General features: G+C 36.0%; 1 protein-coding gene and 1 pseudogene across 1 annotated transcript in view; both read right to left on the bottom strand.

Annotated features, from left to right (window-relative positions):
- The window catches only part of LOC149072917 (SIN3-HDAC complex-associated factor), a 61,828-nt gene extending 37,651 nt beyond the window's left edge, over nt 1-24,177 (bottom strand). Inside the window, exons 1-2 of the mRNA XM_089246169.1 lie at nt 24,045-24,177; nt 11,068-11,267 (exon numbers count right to left, since the gene is read on the bottom strand). The gene's annotated coding sequence lies outside the window, so the exon portion shown is untranslated. The remainder of the gene's footprint in view (nt 1-11,067; nt 11,268-24,044) is intronic.
- On the bottom strand, nt 12,114-12,232 carry LOC149072918 (5S ribosomal RNA; annotated as a pseudogene).
- Nucleotides 24,178-24,584: the final 407 nt, after the last annotated feature.

The raw sequence follows: 24,584 nt of genomic DNA on the forward strand, positions 1-24,584 counted from the left end.
CTTCCGTTTATTTCTGTACTCCTATTAGTGATTTTTCCCCATATATGATGTATTCTTCTACTATATACATATAAGAGCGAAAGAGAACAGGTAAGGTGAGGGTGGAAAAAGAAATTTACTTTGTACATACGCTCTTATCAACTTATCTATTATACTGTTTTTCTTTTTTTTTCTTCCTTTCTTTCTTTTCCTTTGTCTAACCCAACGGTTGCAAGGGTAGCAGCTTAGGCCCACCCAATTTTGATAAAATTTCCAATACTAAAAGTTCACATGACCAGAGGCAGATTTATAGTTTACCTGACTGTTTGCTACAAAAATTTTGTCTAATTGTTTTGACCATTTGTTTCTTAAATTTGCCCGGCTATAGCCTGCTCAGCCTGTAAACATGCCTCTGTTTTCAGTCACTTTTTTCATCACTCTTTCCACTCTTGACCTGGTCCCTTGCTCTCTAGGTCACATTTTGGTCATGCACATGCTTACAAACTTTCTAGGTCACTTTATTGGTCTCTCACATGCTGGCACATTGTTTTGGGCACTCAAGGGCTTGCAAACTCTAGGCCACTCATTTGGTTATTCACTGACCTAGTCCTTTGCTCTCCAGGCAGAGGCGGATTTATAGTTTTGAAAATTTTGGTGCCCTTCTTCCATAATAATAATTTTTTTTACCATTCTTTTCTCAAATTTATCACCCTGCGAAGCCCCTCTGTAAATATGCCTCTGCACACGAGATCATGCTTTTTTGAGCTATTCCTTGCTGACAAAGATGTTGACAAAACTTGAGGGAGAAGACAGTTGGCACAATAATACCAGAAACAACAATGTACTCTATTAGAAGGGGCAAGTGTGCGTTCTGATGTCCTCATCTAGTAATTTTTCTGGAACCATCAAATGAAAGCAAATTAAGAATTCGGCTTCTTACTTGTCTGACCTTTAGTGCACTAGAAACGGCTTTAAAAATAATTTTTTTAAATAAATGTTGCCTCGTTATACTTCCTTTTTACAAGATGAGTGTCACTAATGATAACTCATCAACCAGAGCTGTAATGTGAATTGAGTTATCTGGCAAAATTAAAAATGGCAAAATGACTCTAAACCAAAAAACAGTACAATCTTTTCAAAAGTGGGACGTGTGATCACTCAACATTCCGCTTGGTAAACCATTGTGCAGGGTTTTTGCAGGAACCCCTATGGTAAAGCCCTGTCAGTCTCACGCAAGAATCTTTTTTAGGGGCCACACATGAATGCTTTGCAATCAATTAAAAACTTTTTTTATAAGTTTGTCTCTTTATACTCTTTTATGAGACACCTTTTCTTTGTTTTTTTAATCAAGTTAGAACACTTTGTTATGCATATTATACAGTACAAGTCAAAAAGTATTTTGTACAAGCCTCTCTCTCTCTCTCTCTCTCTCTCTATATATATATATATATATACAGGGTGATTATAAAAAAACTATCCCGACATATGGGCCCCTAACTATCATACCATTCACAGAAACTGAATGAAATTTTGGCATAAGGTATTTTGATGTATGCGCTCAAGAATGATATGGAAAACAACAGTGTCACTCTAACAGTTACGGTTACAGTGAGAAAATTTCGAAAATATCAAATGGCAACACCAAGTTTTTTGTATTGGAATGTGATCTCCATTGTGAAAAACCCTAAATAGCGTTCGAACGGCAATTGTAGCATAAAATCACCGGCGGTAGATAGGCTAAAAGTGAGGACAACCAATAAGGACAGAGAAGCAGCATAAAATAAAGCATTTTATTGTGTTTCACAAATTTTCCACATGACCTTGTGGAGGACTAATCAGGCTGGTTTCTCAGCCGAAGAAACGGTGTGACGAATGAAACGAACATTAATGCTCTGGTCAGGGTTGTTTGGTTTAAACCTTGGTTTTAACCAACTGGTTTTTTTAAAAAAACCACTTTGGTTTTTTTCAAAAAATCAGATAAAAGTGGCCTAAATATCATTTTTTTTCCCTGAAAAATATCATATTTGTTTATTATTAGCCAAAATGCTTCATTTTTACCTCATTTTATATCCTTGGGGTACATTCTGACAGTATATCTTTAAATGACATAAGATTTTATGAGTGGTTTTTTTCAAAAAGTCTCATAAAAGTGGCCAGAATATATATATATTTTTCATATGAAGTATCTTAGTCATTTAAAGTTATATATAAACGCCAAAATTTCTCATTCTTACAACATTTTCTAACCTTTGGCTACATTCTGATGCTCTATCTTTAGCAACGGGGGAAAGGGGGCGCGTTTGGTTTAATAAAGCTGAATTGCAAGCACATTCACATTATGACCATGGCATACTCCGATTCTGCTGTTGAACAAGAATTTTTGTGCTTTCAGCCTCATAGCCGGAACACGCGGTGGACAACATACACTCATTGCCATAAAAATTTGCGCACCAAGAAATAATTGTGGGATCGAAACGAAAGTTGGCCTGAAGGTACATGTCGGGCAGATATGCAAATGATTAGAAATGCAGCATGATTGTGTAATGCCACTAGAGGGCATTGAACTTCATTCTCCTTGGAGTATAAAACAGGTAAGCAGAGCTTGCTGGAGTGTATTTAATCGTTTGCAAAGGAAATGCTGAGGTAGAGATGCCGTTACACCGCCGTCGAAGACCATATGAGCAGTTGTCAGAGTTTGATAGGGGAAGAATCATCGGGATGATGGAAGCTGGGTGGTCAGCTCGGCGAGTAGCTCGTCAACTAGGCTGTTCTGATTTTACTGTGAGGAGGTGTTGGGACCAGTGGACAGAAGAGACGTCATTTACACGGCGACCAGGTTCAGGACGCCCTCGACAGACCAGTCGTCGAGAAGACCGTCACATCATCCGAAACACATGCGTAAAGCCAACTGCCTCATTGGCCGCTATCCAGACACAGGCAGCAGCTTCACTACGGGCCCCTTTGTCTTCCCGAACCATCACAAGGCGCCTGGCTGAAGGACATCTGGTATCGCTGTGCCCATTACGTGTGCTGCCAATGACACCCACCCACCAACGCCTCCGTTTGGAGTGGTGTCGAGCACGACGGGATTGGACTGCAACGGAATGGAACCAGGTCGTCTTCAGCGACGAATCGAGATTCAACTTGAGCAGTGACGACAATCGTGTTCGTGTGTGGAGGCCCCGTGGTGAACGCTTCAATCCTGCCTTTGCTTTACAGCGACACACCGCTCCCACAGCTGGTGTCATGGTATGGGGTGCCATTGCTTACGATACACGGTCACCCCTAATATTGATCCATGGCACAATGACAGCCCAGCGGTCATGTCACCCACCCAGGACGACTGGTCTTTTAATGTTGTCCATAACATCCTTCAGCCACATGTGTTGCCACTCATGGCAGGGCTCCCAGGAGCCATTTTTCAACAAGACAATGCTAGGCCACACACAGCAAGGATGTCACAAGACTGCCTCCGCCACATTACCACCCTTCCCTGGCCTGTTCCATCCCTAGATTTGTCACCAATCGAGCACATCTGGGATCATTTGGGACGGCAAGTTGGACACCCTACGAGGTTGGTCGAACTAGAGGCGCATTTACAGCAACTGTGGAACGAGATGTCTCAGGACATCATACGGAACTTGTATGCCTCAATGCCCGCTCGTATCGCATCGTGCATTTGCGCTAGAGGGGGTCCAACAGAGTACTAAAACTTCTGTTCATCTGTACTTTTTTCTGCAATAAATGATCCTTTTTCTTGGATTTTCTAATCACTTCACGTAAAATTTCGTTTCATTTCAACGACTTCTTCTGGGTGCGCAAATTTTTATGGCAATGAGTGTATTTAACATTTTTTGAGTAAGTTGTAGTTATTTGTTCAATTACTTCATTTTTTGTGATGTTTCTGTGAATTATGGACTCGTGCAATGCTATAATTAAGTTATAATTTTGCCATGACTGGCTATCGTTTCCATTCTGCGAGCAAATTTCCCACATGTTGGATGATGTCATTAATTTTACATTTTTAAGTATTTTTTCCCCTTTATCAAATAAAATTGAATTTTTTCAGGAATATTCATGTCAATTTTCAAGTCATTCTGACAATCGCTCTTTTTTTACAGTGTTTTGAAATCAGAACCTTAGTTATAATCACCCTGTATATCGTAAATCATTGTTAATTAATCTGCATTATTTATGCTTCATTAAATGCATTATATTCACTAAATTTTTATTACTTTTTGCAAAATAGCTTCGTAATTAAGTATACTGAAAGTAACTGGAGAAAAACCTTTATATATTATATGATTAATAATAGCATTAAAAGAATTTTCAAACACACAGTAATCCATTGAGTTAAGCAAAAAATAATTAAATGGCAAAAGTTGGTTTTTGTTAAAATTTAATAAATATTTATTGATTATTTAGCATGGGAATAGTGTTAATTACATTAATAAACATTTTATTTTTGTTAATTATTGGAAGTTTGAATGATTTTTCAGAAATTTCATTGTTTTTAATGTTAATACTATTTAAAATAAAAAAACCGGTTTAAACCAAAAAAACCTGGTTTTTTGGTTTTTTTCAAAAAAACCAGGTTTTTTACCAACCCTGGCTCTGGTGCACGGCAAAGTCTTTTTTACTTTTTCCTTGTCTACCTCCGGGGATTTTCGTGCTACAGGTGCCATTCCAACACTATTTAGTGTTTTTCAGTATGGAGATCGCATTCCAATACAAAAAACTTGGTGTTGCCATTTGATATTTTCAAAATTTTCTCACTGTAACCGTAACTGTTAAAGTGACACTGTTGTTTTCCATATCATTCTTGAGCGCATACCTCAAAATACCTTATGCCAAAATTTCATTCAGTTTCTGTCAATGGTATGATCGTTAGAGGCCCATATGTCGGGATAGTTTTTTTATAATCACCCCGTATATATATATATATATATATATGGGCATCTGAACGGCATCAGAAGTCCTCGGGCAAAATGATTTCTCTAGGGCCCCTGTAAGCTTCGAATCTACCGAAAGAACCCATTTGGCAAAGATGGTGTTGTGAAGGAAATAAAAGGACCATCAAGGTGCAAAGGTACCCAACAGAGACAGAAAGCAAAAAATATATAAAGAGGAAGATGATGGTGGGAAGAGGTAACAAGAGGATGTGTTTTATGTTTTTGTCATTTTTTTGTTTCCAAAATTTCTTCATTTTGATCATATACAAATACAAATACAACGCCACAACAGGCAAAATGCCCAACGAGGTGGCTGAGAAAACCAAGAAATCTAAGTATATAAAAATTTAATTATGCAGACCACAAACTGATGAATTTATTTGAGTAACCTGAACTTAACTCCCCCTATATGGCCAGAAATACCTACTATCTAATTTACTGATTGGACAGGTGAAAAGAGTGGAGTCCATCAAGGAAGTGTGCTTAGGCCCATATTGTTTTACTTTTTATCAATAAACTCAATCAGGGTATCAACGGGATTGTTAGTGAATTCACAGATGACATAAAGCTAATGGGGAGTAAGAATCCAAATAAAGTGAAAAGACGCAGGTTCGATTCCCCGCAAAGGCAGTTGAATTTTCTGTCTTTTCAAAATTCATCTTCGCAACAGCCAGTTGTTAAAACCTTTGTAATGGAGGGTAGTATGGAATCCAGGCAATAGAGAGATATGCATATAGGAATGTTCTCTCCACTTGTCAATACAAGATTCATCGAAAGACTGGTTATTTGTGGAGATGAAGATTACAAGGAAGAAAATTCATCACTGCCCCCACGGGGACTCGAACCCCGGTCTCTCGCTTGTCAGACAACATATATATACGCTCCAAGATTGAAATATTCTATCTGCTTCCATAGCTTAGATGGTAGAGCAGTCGTCCAGCAAGTGAGAGACCGGGGTTCGAGTCTCAGCAGGGGCAGAGATGAATTTTCTTTCTTGTAATCTTTATCTCCACAAATAACCAGTCTTTCGATGAATCTTGAATAGAGAGATACTCCAGACAAACTTGAATACGATTGCAGCATCAGCTAATGAATGGAGCATAACCATTAGTGTTGATAAGCGCATGATCGCTCATTATGGTCCAAACAACCCATGTTTCACATACAAGTTGAATGGTATTACTATCTCGGATGCAACTAGGGTCATTGATTTGAGGATTCTCATTGACAAGTGGCTTAGGTTTTATGAACACTGTTCAGCGATGGTCAAAAAAGCTAATAACATGTTCAGTTTTATTCTTAAAAGGTCTCTTTGCATTCTCCTAAAGTCATTCTTCTACTTTTCCAAGGCGTGGTCCATCCTGGACTGGAGAATGATGTAAGGTTTTGGACACCATACCTACAGAGGGACATAGACTTGGTTGAGAGAGTTGCGGAGAAGATCCATGTGTTGCTCTTGTTGGCACACAAGGCTTGAGCTATGAAGAAAAACTTGATTTCTTGAATATGTTTACGTTGGAAGAACACGAGTGTCTGGGATATGATTGAAGTGTTTAACATTTTCAACAGGGTGGATAAAATGGACCATGATCATCAATAAACTGCTTCGACATAGGGACACCAGTATCGTTTAGTAAAGGACAACTCCAGATTGTGGTGTCACAGGGAGTTTTCTTCTAAGAGGATTGTTAATAAATGTTTCCAACACAATTGGCACATTTATAAAGCAGTGGGATAAATTAAAGTTATCCATACTTATATTAAGACAACCATAAACTTTTTTGTGGGCAGTATATTATATAGTATTAATTATTCGTTTTTTTCTTTCTTGATACATATTTTTATACTAGGTAGCTGTATTTTGATTATATTTGACATCCATATTTTTTATGGGCATCTTTTTCAGCCACCTTGTTGGGCAATTTGCCTCTTGTGGCCTTTCAGTTTGTATTTCTATTTGTATAAAATATTAATAACAATCTTTAGTTAGATATACTAAAGATTATATTAAAAATATATAGTAAAATAATTTAGCTGTGGCACAATATATTAACTACAATTTATATACAGTTGAGCATCGATTATCTGAATACAGACCAACTGAAATATTGGTTAACTAAAAGCGTTCCAGTCGGCAAATTCAAGTTTCGTGCTACATAGAAGTTCCGTTAGCAGCTGCTCATGCTTTTCCCCTCCCTTATTTGTAAGACGTGTGATATAAAATATATACAGTTTAGTCTTTAATATCACTGTTTCTTTGTTTCATATTGCTTTTATGACACTGGTACAATTGTCTACCATGAATGATCGGTTATCCAAACACCCCCAGTCCTCAATTGTTTTGGATAATTGATGCTCTACTGTATTGTGCCAGCCAAATTTTTTTGACCCAACATTTTATTTTCAGAAAAATTGTACAAAATATTTTTTCTCCATTTTTTTGGGATCTTTCTGTGCTACTAAACAAACTGATAGGATTTACAAAGTTGCAAAGTTTTTGCATTGCTATCTTTATACAAATACAAATACAAATACGACGCCACAACAGGCAAATTGCCCAACGAGGTGGCTGACTTAAGAACATCATGGATCCCCGAGCCATTTTTGGAGGCCCTACCTACTACTGCTACACCCCAAATGCTCCCCCCCCGCGGAACCCCCCCAACGAATCGGTACATGCGGGAATGTGCGTGTACGTGTAGTGCAACCTGACGTAAAGTTTTGTTTCTGTGTAATGCTTGTTATGTGTAGTGCTGTCCCCAGTTTTTCTAACTATGAGTGAAGTGTTATGGTTGAATGATTTACCGTTGTAGGACTGTTGCTCTCTGTGGCGCGACTTTTTAACGGGGAGATCGGCTCACATTTGCGCCTTGAAGTTGGGAACCACAGAAAACCAACTTCAGCCGACCACCACTGTGGGGTTCGAACCCGGATCCTCGCATCACGAGTCCGCACTATAACCACTCGACCACCACAGCGGCAAAAAAAGTGTAATCATTTGGTGGTGGGTGGGTTTGAACCCATGTACCCTGAACTCTTCCCATCTCAAACGCCGTAATTTACCAACCCACCACTACAGCACTCAGTAATCATAGATATAAAATCTCCTCCCCCTTTAGTCCCCACCCCTCAAAACCTCACTCCTCCTTAATCTCCCATTCTCCTCTCTGAAATAATCTCTTCAGAATCGGAACAGTTAATACAAGAAGCATAATTAACAAAATCCTTCGAATCCATCCTACTAGCTCATAATCCCAACTTTCTTGCGGTTACAGAGACTTGGTTGCACAGTAATATCAGCAACACAGAATTTCTACCACCGAATTTCTCTGCCTTTCGTAAAGATAGAAACACACGTGGAGGAGGCGTTGCCCTTGTTTTCAACAGTTCTATACCCCTAATTGAAATCCCTCTTGAATCAAATATTGAAATTATCGCTGCCGAATGGCACCATCACAACGGCACTCCCATCGCAATTTTCTCCCTTTACATACCCCCTGCCTCGGACCCTCACTACTTCATTGAACTTGAAACAATACTGGACCGATTTCATAATTCTCATCTTTTAATTTTAGCCGGTGACTGGAATCTACCCGGCATTGATTGGCATAAAATGCAGTCCCTCTCGGGAAACCATGGTATTAACAATAGAGTTCTCGACATTTTCCTAAAATTTAACCTCGTCCAAACCATCTTGGAACCCACAAGAATATCCAATCACTCAATCTCCACTCTCCACATTAGACCTAATTGCAGTTTCCAACAAAATTCCGGTTTCCAATTTTTCAGTTTTTGATGGCTGTTCCGATCACAAAATCCCTTTTTTAGATTTCTTCCTTCATCATACCATCCCTCCCTTTTTTCGGGCCAGAAAACTTAACTTCAACAAGGCCAACTACCCCCTCATGCAAAATATCCTTCGTACCCACTTTCCTGACTTCATCTCCTCTTCCAACGATATTCAACGTCTCTGGAGTAAATTCAAAGCTGTTATCGATAAATGTAAAACCACTGTTCCTACCAAATGCTCTTCGTCTAAAAGCTTCTTTAACCCTTGGATCAACTGTGACATTATCCATCTCAAAAGAAGAATTCGACGTGACGTCTCTAAACTCAAATTTAACGACTCCTCTACTCTCAGAAACAAAATCTCGATCTCCACCCGTAACCTCAAAGACCTTATTTCTCACCATAAATCCAACTACTTATCCCACTCATTGCCTTCCTATCTCAAAACTAATCCCTCAAAATTTTGGAATTTTCTTCGCCCCAAATCAGCAGGTACCTCCTCGCTCAAAACTTCCAACTCGAATCTAACCTCTCCCCTCGATCTTGCCTCCGAATTTAACCAGGCTTTCTCTTCTGTCTTTTCCTCTGATCTTTCACCCCCCCCCCAATACGTCTTTTTCGATTCACTTCATAACTCCTGTCCCATTTCCTTTTCTAAAGCCGGTCTCCTGAATCTCCTAAAAAAATTAAAACCCCACTCTACTGGCCCAGATGGGATCCCCAACCATATCCTAAAATTCTGTGCCAATGAAATTTGCAACTATCTCCTCATTATATTCAACGTCTCACTGAATACTTCTAACCTACCCAATGACCGGAAAATTAATAAAATAATTCCTATCCATAAATCTGGCTCACTCTCCCACCCTCTCAACTTTAGACCTATTGCAATCACCTCCTCTTGCTGCAAGCTCTTTGAACACATAATTGGCAAGAATATCCGTACCCACCTCGATTCAATTAACTTTTTCTTCCCTAACCAACATGGTTTTCGATCATCGTTATCAGTATCTACCCAATTAACACTTGTCATACATGACTTAACAGACTCCATTGATAAAAACCTCCAATCCGACATAATTTTTCCTAGATTTTTCCAAAGCATTTTACAGGGTGCCCCATAATAAACTTCTACTAAAACTTTCATACCTTGGACTAAATGTTCAACTGCTGAAATGGGTGGAGGCCTTCTTTATTAACCGTAGCCAGTTTGTCTCGTACAAAAGCCAGAACTCTCCTTTTCTTCATGTCAAATCTGGCACACCCCAGGGCTCGGTCCTCTCGCCTTTATTATTTTTAATTTACATAAATGATCTACCCGACTCCATAAACTGCCGCATTAGACTCTTCGCTGATGACTGTGTCATCTATAAAACAGTGTCCAATCTTTCTGACCAAGAATCTCTCCAACACAACCTTAATATTATTTCCAAATGGTGCTCAACCTGGGAATTACCCCTCAATTTCTCAAAAACTGTTTTTATGAAAGTGACCCGTAAAAGAATCCCTCACGAATTCCCCTATTCTATAAACGACTCTTTGATCTCTGAGGTTTCCCAATATAAATACCTGGGCATTATAATCTCTTCCGATCTCCGCTGGAACCTTCACGTTGATTATATCTTTAATAAATGACTCCAAAAACTGTTTTTCCTTCGCCGTTACCTAAAATACTCCACTCGTCATGTTCGTCACTTGTGCTACCAAACATATATTCTCCCTGCCCTCTCCTATGCCTGTGAAGCCTGGAACCCCCACACCCAAACCAACATGGACAAATTAGAATCTATCCAAAATAAGTCTACTCGTTTCATTTTCAACTGTTGGTCTTCACATGTCTCTATAACGGAACTCAAGCGACAACTCAATATCCAACCGCTCTCCTCTCTTCGACTTATCTCTCGTTTAACTTTTCTTTACAAACTCCTCCATGGGGTTTTTAATATTGACACATCCAATATTCTAATCCAACCTTCACATTTCTCTGTTAGACTCAATCATTCCAAAAAATTACAGCCCATCTTTGCCTCTTCAGATTGTCACAAATTTAGCTTTTTCCCAAGAACTATTATCGACTGGAACAACCTACCATCAAATATTGTATGTAGATTGCACTACGATTTCTGAATTTTCTCGTACCATCAATCGACACTTTTGCCATATATAATTCCGCATCCTCTTGTGTAGTCCTCGGCCAAACAATATTGTATAAATAAATAAATAAATAAAATTTTAGAGGCCAATTTTTTAATAACCTGGTACATATGATTCATCAAGCCCTATTTACTACTATGATGGATCTCATTTTTTGCCATGAATATTTTTTTAGAAGAGGAGGTGGTCTTACTTTTTTTTTGTTCTTTCTGTGTTTTCCCCCTACTTATGTTCATGAATCTGGCAGTGGCCGGAGTGATTGCCGTCTTCTCAGATACATGTAGAGCATGAGTTGAGCTCAGTTGTACAGCTCTTAAAGATCATTAAATTGCCAACTACTGTTTGATTGTTGTTATCCTGCAGTATAGAACCATTTTCTCTTCTTTTCTTTTTCTTCAAAAAAGATAATAAATCAAAAGATATTATTATTAGCAAAATTATTTTTAACACTGATTATATCTCAACATAAATTACATGCTACATGTATTTCATACTAAATAGGGGGAAGAAACTAAATATTACAATAGAATCATTTTTACAGTTATAAGATTGCACTGTGGTGTTCTGATGAAGTTGGTTTTCTGTAGTGTTCTCCATTTTCAAGTCAGCTTTTTCTTTAAAATAGTATATCCACAGATAGCAGGCCAAACCAAAATAAAAACTACAATCACAAACAAAAATTCATACACCTGCCACTATCATTTTCAATTGGGAAGATAGATGTCCACTTTATGTGGTCACATAATATGCACACCTCAGATATTCATGTATATATAAAAATAGGAAATACATATAAGCAACATTTTCTACCATGTAAACAATTCATTAGATGTTCTCAGAAGAATGCAGTGGAAATGTTTTCGAAAATTCTAGGTGGCGGAATAGCAAATCAATTTTGCATTCTATTAATAAACTGATGGCCCATAGGTCTGACAAAAGTTTATGTGAAAAAGGTTCTGTGTTGCTACAAAAATACTTAAGACATTATCAAATAAAGAGCATTTCCAAATGTTTTAACTTCATCAAACACCAACTCTGACCATATCACCATTTTGCAATTTACTGCCGTTAATAAGTTGGGTTGGAAATGAAGGCACCATGCGTTGGTGGTTGCCTCATTCTTGTTAGGGAAAATATCTTATCCACATTCTTCCCAGGGTTTGAACCTAGGACCATGACAGCAACCTGCATGGTGGTGGACAAGCATCTTACCACCATGCCACTCGGACGGTGAAGGGATGACAACAGCACGCTGTATTCCCAGGTGATCACCCTCCCAAGCACTAACCGCACTCTATGCTACTTAACTTCTGTGATCGGATGAGAACCAGTGTTTTCAGCATGATATGGTCATTGGCTCCAAATGGTACTGGTCATTTTTTTAAAAATGACCTTTTAAAAGTTTTTTTCTTTTGCATATAAACACACATAGATATCACAGACTTCACTTTGTGTGACCAAGCGTTTTTGTATAATATTAAAAAAATTTACATTATTTTATATATTATACAGTAAAACCTTGATGTCATCAGTCCCGGCATGAGAAAATTATGATGGCTTAAGCAGAGTGATGACTCAATTGAAGTGCCATTGAGGCTGACACTGTACAGCAAACAAAGAACATCTTTGGTTTTGGTTTGGGTTCGAGACTCGAACTAGATCTAAACTCCACCTGCCCACCAACTCTCAAGGAAGAACTTCCATATACTGTATCACACTCACTGACTCACATATAGAAACATGTTCAGTTGTCAGCTTCATTTTAATATTTGTGTCATGTGTCAATAAATATAAAATATTAATTAATAAATGTCTTATGTGTAGGTCAGTCCCCAACCATCAATTTTAATGTACAATATTGGGTCATTCCGTGTCAAGTCAACACAGTGATTTTACTCCCCATCTCAGATTTTGATGAAACTTGGCACAGAGGTAGCCTACATGTAGATAAAGAAAACTACCCAATTTCATTAAAATATGTCAACCCATTTTGAAAATATGGCGATGTGAAGTTGTCAAAATTCACTAAAAAACACCCCACGGCCATAATTTCAAATTGCTGTAGCAACTCTCCTAATTAAGCTAAAATGATGGGACAGGTGTCATTTTGCAGCATTTTTTATGGGCTTTCCTATGATATACAACATAATATGGGCTTGAGATAAAATGTTTTTTTAAATTAAAATTAAAATTTAAATTTTGAATTTATCAAAAAGCGCATCTTCAAAATTTTTCAAAAAATTATATTCAACACTTCACATTGTTGTTAAATAATTCCCTAAGTATGAAAGTGGGACTGTCATGGGTTTACTACTTTATAAAATTTCAAAAATACATATTTCACTAAAAAAATTGACATTTTTGTAAAATTTATAGATTTAAGTGGAAATATACATAACTTACCCATAAATAAATCTTGTCTTTATTCTTAATATATCTATGTACACATTGAAATTTACTCTTAACACATACATTCAAATGTCACTTGCCAAACCTGATACAAACAGTATATTTTTTAAGATTTACACTGTCTTTTTGAACGCTTCATTTGTTTTTACAGTATCATCCCCAGGAATTTGATATATTCTTCCTGTTGGTGTTACTGGGTTTACTTTACAAAGAACATCATTTACAGATACCCATAGAATATCAGGTTTTGTAGGATATGTATAAGACAGTAATGGGCCAGCTGGGTGAAGGAAAGTAGCTTTAACTTCATCAAGACCTTCGTCTTTTGTTAAAACATAAGCTAGCCACCATTTCCTGTCGTAGATGGCAGTAACATATCCATGAATATCTCTTAAAGCCAGTTTTTCCGGAGATTTTGTGACTGCTTCAACAGTAGATTCTGTTGTACCTGAAAAAGTTTTTACTAATATTTTTGATGTACTTGATGCTATCGGTATAAAGGCATGTAACCTCTGTGTTCCTTTGATGGTAACAGATTGACTAAAGCGTTGTTCTAGAAATCTTTCAGTTTCAATGTACTCTTCTTGTGTTGAAAATTCAAAGTGTACAGATGTTATGTTTTTAACTACCTGATAAAAAAGTTGTTGTGGAGCAAGAATTTGGTTCTCATATGGCCTCTGCAGACTTGCTTTTGTTGCTAATCTCTTAACAGTGCCACTGACACCATCGCAAGGTCCTTTTCCATGTGCAGAGACAAAAAAATGCCATTCTGTATCGATGCCAAAATCTTCTTTGTGGAAACATAAGTTTATAAAATTCTTTTTATTCTTGTACTGGGCTGCACTGCCATCCGAAAAGTAATATATCTTCTGTACAGTTTGAAATTTGGTTTTTAAAAATTGAATTAGCTTTTTTTGAAAACAGTAAACTGCTATAGTGTTATGCTCTAGACAATTAGAAATTATGACATAGCTCATATGCTCTGTTTTCTTCTCTCCTTTGTAATACATTACAAAGGGGTGCACTGTTGCATGATCACTTGACCAATGATAACTCAGGGCCTCATCTTGGATCACAAAAGTGTAATTCTCGGAGAAGTCACATGTAACAACATATTCACCCTCATTCAAGTTTTCCTTGACTTCATTTACAAAAGAGCTTTGCTGCGTAGCTAGAAAATCATGGAGTATCAGTGTGGTCAATTTCTCAGAAAATAATTCGATAAACTCCAATGAGGTCTTCTGTATGGTTTCTAAGTTACATCTGCCTACTGAAACCCATTGTCGAAAAGTGATATTCTCAACCATATTATTATCAAATGAATTTTGTAGTGTACTTTTTATTGGGTCACTTCCTGGGCAAGAACTACAGTTTCCCATAATGCAATGAATTGATGCTGGGTTGCACAGCATTTTTGCTAAACAGTGTTTATAAGAGGCCAATTCTCCATTGGTTAACATACCGAGCTTAGCATTTTCTATCATAAGTTTGACATTTTGATGTGTAGTGCAAACACATACTGAGTGTGTTCCACTATGTCCTGCTAAAATGCAGTGTTTTGGGCGCTGAAATAATATTTTTTTTTCACTAATACCAACACCTCACAAAATATTAACATTTAAAAAAGAAACTTATTACCATCACATTTAATCACCAACAATATTCACATCCAACTGCTAATGAATCAGTATGAAGACTGATCAGTCTGCCTATGCCCACAGGCAGTTGGAACCAGTTGGACTGGTTTAAAGTAGTTTAAACCAGTTAAACCATAAAATAATCACCCATCATAGTCACTAGTTGCATTTTAAACACATTAAAAATAAATTTATGAAAAAAGTGAAAATTTATTTATGGGTAAGTTATGTATATTTCTGCTTAAATCTATAAATTTTACAAAAATGTCAATTTTTTTAGTAAAATATATATTTTTGAAATTTTATAAAGTTGTGAACCCATGACAGTCCCACTTTCATACTTAGGGAATTAGTTAACAACAATGTGAAATGTTGAATATAATTTTTTGAAAAATTTTGAAGATGTGCTTTTTGATAAATTCAAAATTTAAATTTTAATTTAAATTTAAAAAAACATTTCATCTCAAACCCATATTGTGTTGCATATCATAGGAAAGCCCATAAAAAATGCTGCAAAATGACACCTGTCCCATCATTTTAGCTTAATTAGGAGAGTTGCTACAGCAATTTGAAATTATGGCCGTGGGGTGTTTTTTAGTGAATTTTGACAACTTCACATCGCCATATTTTCAAAATGGGTTGACATATTTTAATGAAATTGGGTAGTTTTCTTTATCTACATGTAGGCTACCTCTGTGCCAAGTTTCATCAAAATCTGAGATGGGGAGTAAAATCACTGTGTTGACTTGACACGGAATGACCCGTTGATATTGACATGCTTTTTTCACGTTTGTGCAATTTAGAGCTCTATTCATGCTTGTGATTTAAGTAGCAAATTTTTTTTTAACTCAAATAATCCCAGGCAAGTGACATTTGAATGTATGTGTTAAGAGTAAATTTCAATGTGTACATAGATATATTAAGAATAAAGACAAGATTTATTTATGGGTAAGTTATGTATATTTCCACTTAAATCTATAAATTTTACAAAAATGTCAATTTTTTTAGTGAAATATGTATTTTTGAAATTTTATAAAGTAGTAAACCCATGACAGTCCCACTTTCATACTTAGGGAATTATTTAACAACAATGTGAAGTGTTGAATATAATTTTTTGAAAAATTTTGAAGATGCGCTTTTTGATAAATTCAAAATTTTAATTTTAATTTTAATTTAAAAAAAACATTTTATCTCAAGCCCATATTATGTTGTATATCATAGGAAAGCCCATAAAAAATGCTGCAAAATGACACCTGTCCCATCATTTTAGCTTAATTAGGAGAGTTGCTACAGCAATTTGAAATTATGGCAGTGGGGTGTTTTTTAGTGAATTTTGACAACTTCACATCGCCATATTTTCAAAATGGGTTGACATATTTTAATGAAATTGGGTAGTTTTCTTTATCTACATGTAGGCTACCTCTGTGCCAAGTTTCATCAAAATCTGAGATGGTGAGTTAAAATTTATATAAAAATTGTGTTGATTTCACATGGAATGACCCTATTGTGAAAATTGTATAAATTAAAAGTAATATGGCATTTAATTAACATATATATTAAAATTACAATGTTTACAAAATTTATACATTACAAAAGAAAGAAAAACAAATTTTTATCTTTTTTGAGCTTTAAGTATATACTCTTCGCGTTGAATCTCAAACTGATTGTTAAAACACGAGCTATTTCAGAAAGTTCACAAACTTTTCTTGCTCGCAGTATTTATTTATTTTTTTCACAATTTTTTCATAAATAATTTTAAGTTTTCTCAGTGATTTCCTTGTGTCTTCTGTAGGGGTTTACTGTTTTATTCAGTTATTTAGTCCGAATTGAAGGTGATTTGACTTTGTTGTAAGATTATATTGAAATTTTAGGAAATTTCATGTTATCATAAATAACTTAATTTTATAAATAGAGCTTGGATTATATATGCATTTGCATATTTTGGCCCTTTTTAGCATTAATGCATATAAATGCATAAAATCAAAGAATTTTCAGAGTAAGTACATATTTTTGAAGCTTTATTTAAGCTCAATCACTTTTTTTACATAATTTTTCAAATAAAAATTACTAATAATATTTTCATACCATCGGTTTTTTTTCACACACACACCAGAGGTAGGATTTAGAAAATTAATAGAGATGTTTGTAAAATACAGTATTTTCCAAGTATCAACCATTTTATTATACCGCTATTTCTAGAGTGTTAAATTTTTTAGAAATAGTGTTAAATTTTTTAGAAATAGTGTTAAATTTTTTAGAAATAGTGTTAAATTTTTTAGAAATAATGTCAAATTTTTTTTTGGTTTTGGTATTTTGTTACTGAGCATAGCTGCAACAAACTAGAAATTAAAAATTCCGAAATAAAAAATATTTAGAAATTATTAGAAATAGAACTTATTTGCACATACAGTATACACATATATGGGGATATTTTTTGTAAATTAATATGCCCTAAGGAGTAGAAAATATGAATTTTTTTAATGCATTTTTTCTCATTTTTGGTACGTATTTTGGAAGTTTTAAAATTTTTAGAATTTTTTAGCACATATTTTGGGTTTTTAATGCATATTTTGGATTTATTAATGCACATTTTGGCATTTTTAAGATAATATTTTGGTATTTTGAAGTGCATGTTTTGGCATTTTTTAGTGCATATATTGACATTTTAAAATGCATATTTGCATATTTTTAGAGCATATTTCGCAGCTTTTTTATAAATTATACTATAAAACTATGTCTAACTTTCATAATTCTATGTAATTGCAGTATAGCTTAAATAATCATATTTTATGAATTACATATAAGTACAGTGAATTCTGCTCATAAGTTTTTTCTCAAAAAATCATCATGAGGAAACCTTGTAAACAGGGAAACGCTTTGAACATTGAACAGGAAATCTATGAGTAGGCCTATTTAGTAAACGTTGGGATCACAAAAATAAGTCGTGCCAAGTGGGAACGTTATAAGTGAGATCCACTGTATATACCATCACATATCTAATTTCAAGCCATAATTTGGAACCAGGCCATTCTATAGCAAATGTGTAATTTAAAAAAAAATTGTGTTTGTCAAGCCCCCATGGTCATTCAATAGAAAAGAACTACCAGGCCTTTTTATGTTGAGTGAGATCTGTATAAATCAGAATCAATGAATGAGATTACTTTCCATTTTAGAGTTTCTCATTGAAACTAGTGCCTTCCTATCACATGGGTTCACCAGAGCATGGCCTGGGGCTTTAAATTGCAGAAGACCTCATAAAAATGGGATATGGTGAAAATTATCAAGAGTAAGCATGTGGATTAATAGAGGCAGGCATTTCTAGCCAGGCATGGGGCTTCAGAAAAATTGCTTTGCCCAGGGGCTGCATGATGCTCTTAAGACAGCCCTGTTTGCAACTTATTAACTTAATGAAATAATTTTGCAATTTTACAGCTATGTAATTAAAATTGTTATACATTAATTACAATCGCACAGTTGTATACTGTCTGCTTAATTTTAGTAATATAACCTGTACTCATTGCCATGGATGTTTGGTTTGAGTGTCCCAATGTGGGTCCAATCAATCATGCTGTTGGACAGTGATATTTACTCTGTCACAATTCCTTTGCCTCTAGCACACAGTAGAAGTGCTTGCAAAGCTATCTTCTCTATTTTTGGAAATGTTACCAGCTGAGCACACCAGAATTTTTTTAAATCAGAGTTTTGAAACTTTGTGTGAATATATGTGCTTGTTTTGCATTTCTCTCAATAAGACTGTTTTATAAAATTACCATTGTTCATAGAATCAAGATTGAAAAAAAAAATGGATCAAAAGTATTGCTAACAGGAAAAGAAACTTTTGTAAAAACAACTGAAAACTGCAGGTAAGAGTGTATCTTCTAAATCCTTTCAAACTGGAAACATTCAAATTTCGTGTGACATGTGACTGAAAGGTAAAAAATGAGGTGTCAAAATGTCAGTATTTTTTAAAGAATTAAAAAATTAGAATTTTTTCTCTCATTTCTCAGTTTTCCTGAATAGTCATTCAATATGTTATAATTTTTTTCTCCATCTCGCACCCCGAAAAATACACCCCTAGTTAAGAACCACTGTGTTAGTAGAACAGGTACTCTTCTGTTATAACCATGCCACACATTTTCAACACCAAATTGGTATATTTTGGCATGTTTCTTTTTTTCACACATTGTTTAAAAAAAAGAATACTATAGCACAAGTATCCACTGATGAAAAACTGATTAATTTCAATGATAATTTTAAAGAAATTTTTTCCATCAATGAACAGAATAGTGATTACAAATTATCATCTGAGGTTGAACTGGAATCTGATCAAGACAACTGATTTGTTGAAGTTGTTTTTTTTCCTTTTTTCCCATAGTTTTGTGAACATGAAAGCATTTGAATTAATGCTTTTTAACCTACATTCATTAACCCTTTGAATTAATTGATGAGTCTCTGTAACATTCCAATTTTAGTAAATGTACTGCAGAAGAGGGTACAATTGATTTATCTGATACTGTTCCTCCCATAGCCCCAGTGCCGCAAATAAAGGGTGAAACAGGCTGGTTCAGTGCCCCAAGCACCTGACTAGAGTTGGTGCAAATTTCACCCTTTAATATTACAAGGGGGCACCAAAATACGTACTGGCTTCGGCTGACCAAGCATCTAATTAATTTTCACCCTTTAACCTCTCCTATAACATTTAAAGAGAGTAGGATGTTTGGTTTCATTTTCAAAAGGTCTCTTTGCATTCTCCTAGTGATTCTTCTGCTTTTCCGAGGCTTAGTTTGTCCTGGACCGCAGAATGCTGTAAGGTTTTGGAGACCATACCTACAGAGGGACATAGACTTGGTTGAGGGCTGCATAGAAGAGCTATGCATGCCCTTGTTGGAGCACAGGGCTCGAGTTATTAAGGGAGACTTCATTTTTTTGAATATGTTTACATTGGAAGAACACATGTGTCGGGGGATATGATCAAAGCGTTAGAAATTTTCAACATGATGGTTAGGATGGCCCATAAATTATTAATATGCCATCAATTGACTTTTTTACGAAGGGGGACACCAGTAGGCCTATTGATTGGTAAGGGACAATGACTCCAGGTTGTGGTGTTGCAGGGAGTTCTTCCCTAATAGGGTTGTGAACATGGGCGGAGATACAGGGAGCGTGGGGGGCATTGCCTCTCCAGCGTCAAAGGTGGAGTCGACTGATCTAATGAATTGACATCATCATCATCGTGCCCCCCCACCCCAGACTTCTTAGTCTATCTCCGCCTATGGTTGTGAATAAATGGAATAGCTTACCCCGGGGGTAGCAAATTCAAACACAATTCCAATGTTTAAAAAGAAATACGATAAACATATAGGGGTAAATCGAGAATCTATCCATACTCAGATAACAAAACCATAAATATTTTAATAGGCACACATTGTATTATATTTTATCATGTACATACATTTTAGTTTTTATATATAATTTCATATTTAATTATGCTGCTGTATTTTTTAGTTATATGACATCCGTATTTGTTATGGGCACCTTTTCCTCAGCAACATCATTGGGCAATGTGCCTGTTGTGGCCTTGTATTTGCATTTATATTAAGAGGAGGAATCAAAATGCATGCTTGTACTGGCTGACTAATCATCTAGTTGTGGCCCTGGGGAGGGGCCCTCTGAACGATTCTCATCATTATTTTGTTTTTTCACACTACAGTAGAGCCTTGATAATCTGTGGTGGATGGGGACCGAGGTCACCTTGGACAATCAAAAAACTTGGAATTATCCAAAAATAGGGTTACGAGACGTCCGCCTTTATTATGTTATTTTCAGCATCCTCCTGTGTTTTAGAAAACTTGCCCTTTTGTCCTCCTTTTTAGGTTTCTGGAGCTATTTTTTTCTGAAAAAAATGTCCACTCTTAAACATATATATCTATTGTTTTTTCACACATTTTACCAATCACTGTTGGAATTCCCAGAATACCAGAACCCAAGTTGCCTCCAAGTAGGGCAGATGCTATTTTAACCCAGCCTGACTTGCTCCAGGATAACATGAAAAAGACCATCTGAAAAACAGCTCTGGAAGAACAAAACTGCAACATCCATTCTGAGAATACCATTGTTTGCTCACCAACAGCTTTATACAACGAATCAGCTAATAATATATACTGAAGAGGGGGGTACCTCTTCCATAATGAAATAAAGAAAATAAGTAGCAAACAACATTCATTGCTAATTACTATGTCCAAATTGCTTCTGGCAAAAAACAACGCTCCCAAAAGAAAAAATCTTGCCAGGGTAGAGGAAGAAAACCTCTCACCTTGCTCTAGGCAAAGTAATAAAACTGACCAGACTGTGTGAACAATTCATTAAAAGCAAAGGGGAACGAATAGGCATATGTTTTTTCTTCTTTTTTTTAGTGGTTGTGGTTGGGAAAATTTATTGTGGTGGCAGGTTTTTGGTTAGTATAGTGGTGCCATCTGTTGAGAAATTGGGAAAAGTGATATTATCAAGGGTGTGCACACAAGTGTCCTCCTTTCTCAGTTTTTGAATCTGGTAACGCTATCCCAAAAACAATAAAAAATGCTTTAAATGTTGGTTTTATTTTAAAAAAAAAGACACAACCAAAAAAGCAGTACCAGCATTCTTGTACTGGAATAAGATATAGATGCCACATGCAATGTATTTAAAAAATGAAGAATGTGAAAAGAGTGGGAAGATGAGAGATGAGTGAGAAAAGAGTTGGGGATGGGATAGATGGTGAATGAAGCTGAGACACTGGTAGCTTTCAACTGCCTTTCCAATGATTTTACGTAAACAATTAGAGAACAATGCCACTGTCCACAATTATGAAGAAAATGGTCAAGCTTGTGCCTCTTTCTCTGCGAACCCCAAAAAGTTACAATTGTCTACATCCATTAAAGGGAGTCTAATATTTTATTACACCCATTATAGTCCCTTTCAAACTGAAATTACTGTACAATATGTGAATACTATGTAGTCTCCTGGAAAAAAAATAAAGAAGTTTGGTTCTCGAAGGAAAAGAAAAACAAAAACAGAGGAAAGAGGGTCTCAAGATGGAAATTAAAAAAATTTCTGTGCTTCAGATTATCTGGAAACTCAAACTTTCTGGGCTCAGATTTTTGAGGCTCTAATATAGAAATTCATACTAGAGAGGCCTGTGAAGATCCCTAGAAGCATGTGCTGAAGCATGTGGGAGGGGGCATAGTTCCTTCCCTTGAGGATAAGCGTAAACCATCTACAGATTCTTTCTCTGGGCTGTCATGTTCGTCTGTGTATATAGGTAAATGCAAGTGTATGAGGGATATTTAAAAACTTTTTTTGGTGAGATTGAATCAAACCTCACAAACTTAATATCCCCTAAAGCATAAGTGGTCCTCCCTCCCCAAACAATGGGAGGGAGGGACACTGAAGGTGTGTATAGTGAGCGGGGGCTGTTAAATCTCTACCTCGGCCTGTGCTAATAATACATTTTCTTCATTGAGGGGGGCAATCGTCTTCTTTGCCCTCCCCCATATCCGTTTATGCCTTTAAATTCATGTGTTTTTCATCTCCTTGGGGTGTTCAGCTATCAAGGTTATACAAATACAACGCCACAACAGGCAAATTGTCCAACGAGGTGGCTGACTTAAGAACATCATGGATCCCCGAGCCATTTTTTTTTTGGAGGCTCTACCTACTACTGCTACACCCCCCCCCCAACGAATCGGTACATGCGGGAATGTACGTGTAGTGCAACCTGACGTAAAGTTTGTTTCTGTGTACTGCTTGTTATGTGTAGTGCTGCCATCTGCCACCAGTTTTTCTAAATATGAGTGAAGTGTTATGATTGAATGATTTATCGTTGTAGGAATGTTGCTCTCTGTGGCGAGACTTTTTAACAGGGAGATCGGCTCGCATTTGCGCCTTGAAGTTGGGAACCACAGAAAACCAACTTCAGCCGACCGACAGTATACAGGTTCCACTGTATACTGTTTAAAAATAATCATAATGTTTGGATAGTGATCAAATTTCATGTGTATTACAAATGAACTTTGCTCATCCAAATTCACGAGTAAATACCTTCATAGAGATGTGAGAGAGCTAAAATAAAAGGCGCTTTGAATTCAAAGAAGCCAATGAAGACTAAGCAATGTAGAGACGTTTTTTCTATTGAGTAATTTTACATAAAATGACAAAATTAGTTCACAAATTATTTGCCCTGTTTCTTTGGTCATGTATACATCCTGTAAATCTATACATATCTTATAATATGCACATGCAAAATAAAAAAATATTTCTATTGTTCCTGATTGTGAGGTTTTACTGTATTGACACCTCATAAATTATAAATGTACCAATGAGTAGATCAGGGGTGTCAGAAGTGTTTCAAACCTGTGGGCACTCCTCTTTAGTTTTATATAGGAAATTTTGATTTTTTGAATTGATTCTGGGTGCTCAGATGATTTCTACAAATTATCCTGGGTGCTCGAGCACCCTGACTCTGATAATACTGTAGTAGATAAAACTGAAACAAGATATGTTTTTAAAACTCTCCCTTTATTTGAGAAGAAGAATCTTGTAGATCATCTGTGCGAGGAAAAAAAAAACAGTTTGCCTTTTTCATTATTTAAATTTAAAAAAATTAATTATATTTGTATTTTCAAAACAAATAATGGATGAGATAGAAACTGCACAAATTTTAGTATGGATAATCAATGCATATTATATTTAAGAACATAAAATTTATTATCATGTTGACATTGACAATTAATAAATTTAATAAGTGCATTTAAAATTATATAGGTAATGTTAAATATAACCTCACACACTAAAATGCAAATAATGTTTTACATGATACACACATGTATGCAAAACAAGTGAATAAATTTAAAAATTAAATTATTTTTAGCTTCATGTCTTATATCTTAATTTTTATGTTGATTGATTTATTATGATAGTCAATTTAATAGTGAATTTAGGTTTTGGTTTTGCAGGAACAATATTTGAAATCAATGCAATGTTCTTTTTTTTTAGAATTATCACAAATTAATTGATTTATGTGCTGATTAATGTGGATATCAATTATTTTTTTCCAGTTTTAAATTAATAATAATTTTCTAATTTATACCTTGTGACAAATACCCAAGCTAGACTCCTCCTCCAACACCCCAAGCCGCCGGGAGCCGAAGCCGACGCACGTACGGCCGCCGGCCCGCACACACTAACGTGCGAACGATACTTGGCGCGATTCCAAATTTCGGTTGGGCTCTATTTAGAACAAGGAAGGATCGCCAATAGAACGGCCGGGTGGGGGCGAAGAACCATTGCGATTTGTTTTTATTAAAAAATCAAAATTTTTGTCATTTTAATTTTTTTTAAATTTTCATTTTTTTTAATTCACGTCACCCATATAAAATTTCCTCATTATTTTTTTTCCAATTCCAATGAATTTTGATATTTATTTGCATATTTGTTCTATTAATAAGTTATGGTTGCGTAAACTCCGGCCCGCGAAGCAATTTGAAAAAACAATTCATTATGTTGAAATCATGCCCCCCCCCCCAACAAAAGTGGAACTGACAGGGCTCCTGCCATGGCCGCCACATCCTGGAGCAGGATCCCTAGGCTCTAAGACCAGTCGTGGCCCAGGCTCTGTTCAATGAGGGAT

This window comes from Pholcus phalangioides, unplaced genomic scaffold (genome assembly GCF_987345545.1).
Source record: "Pholcus phalangioides strain wild (caught in Gottingen) unplaced genomic scaffold, Ppha-v1.0 ptg000017l_1, whole genome shotgun sequence".
Classification (NCBI taxonomy): Eukaryota; Metazoa; Arthropoda; class Arachnida; order Araneae; family Pholcidae; genus Pholcus; species Pholcus phalangioides.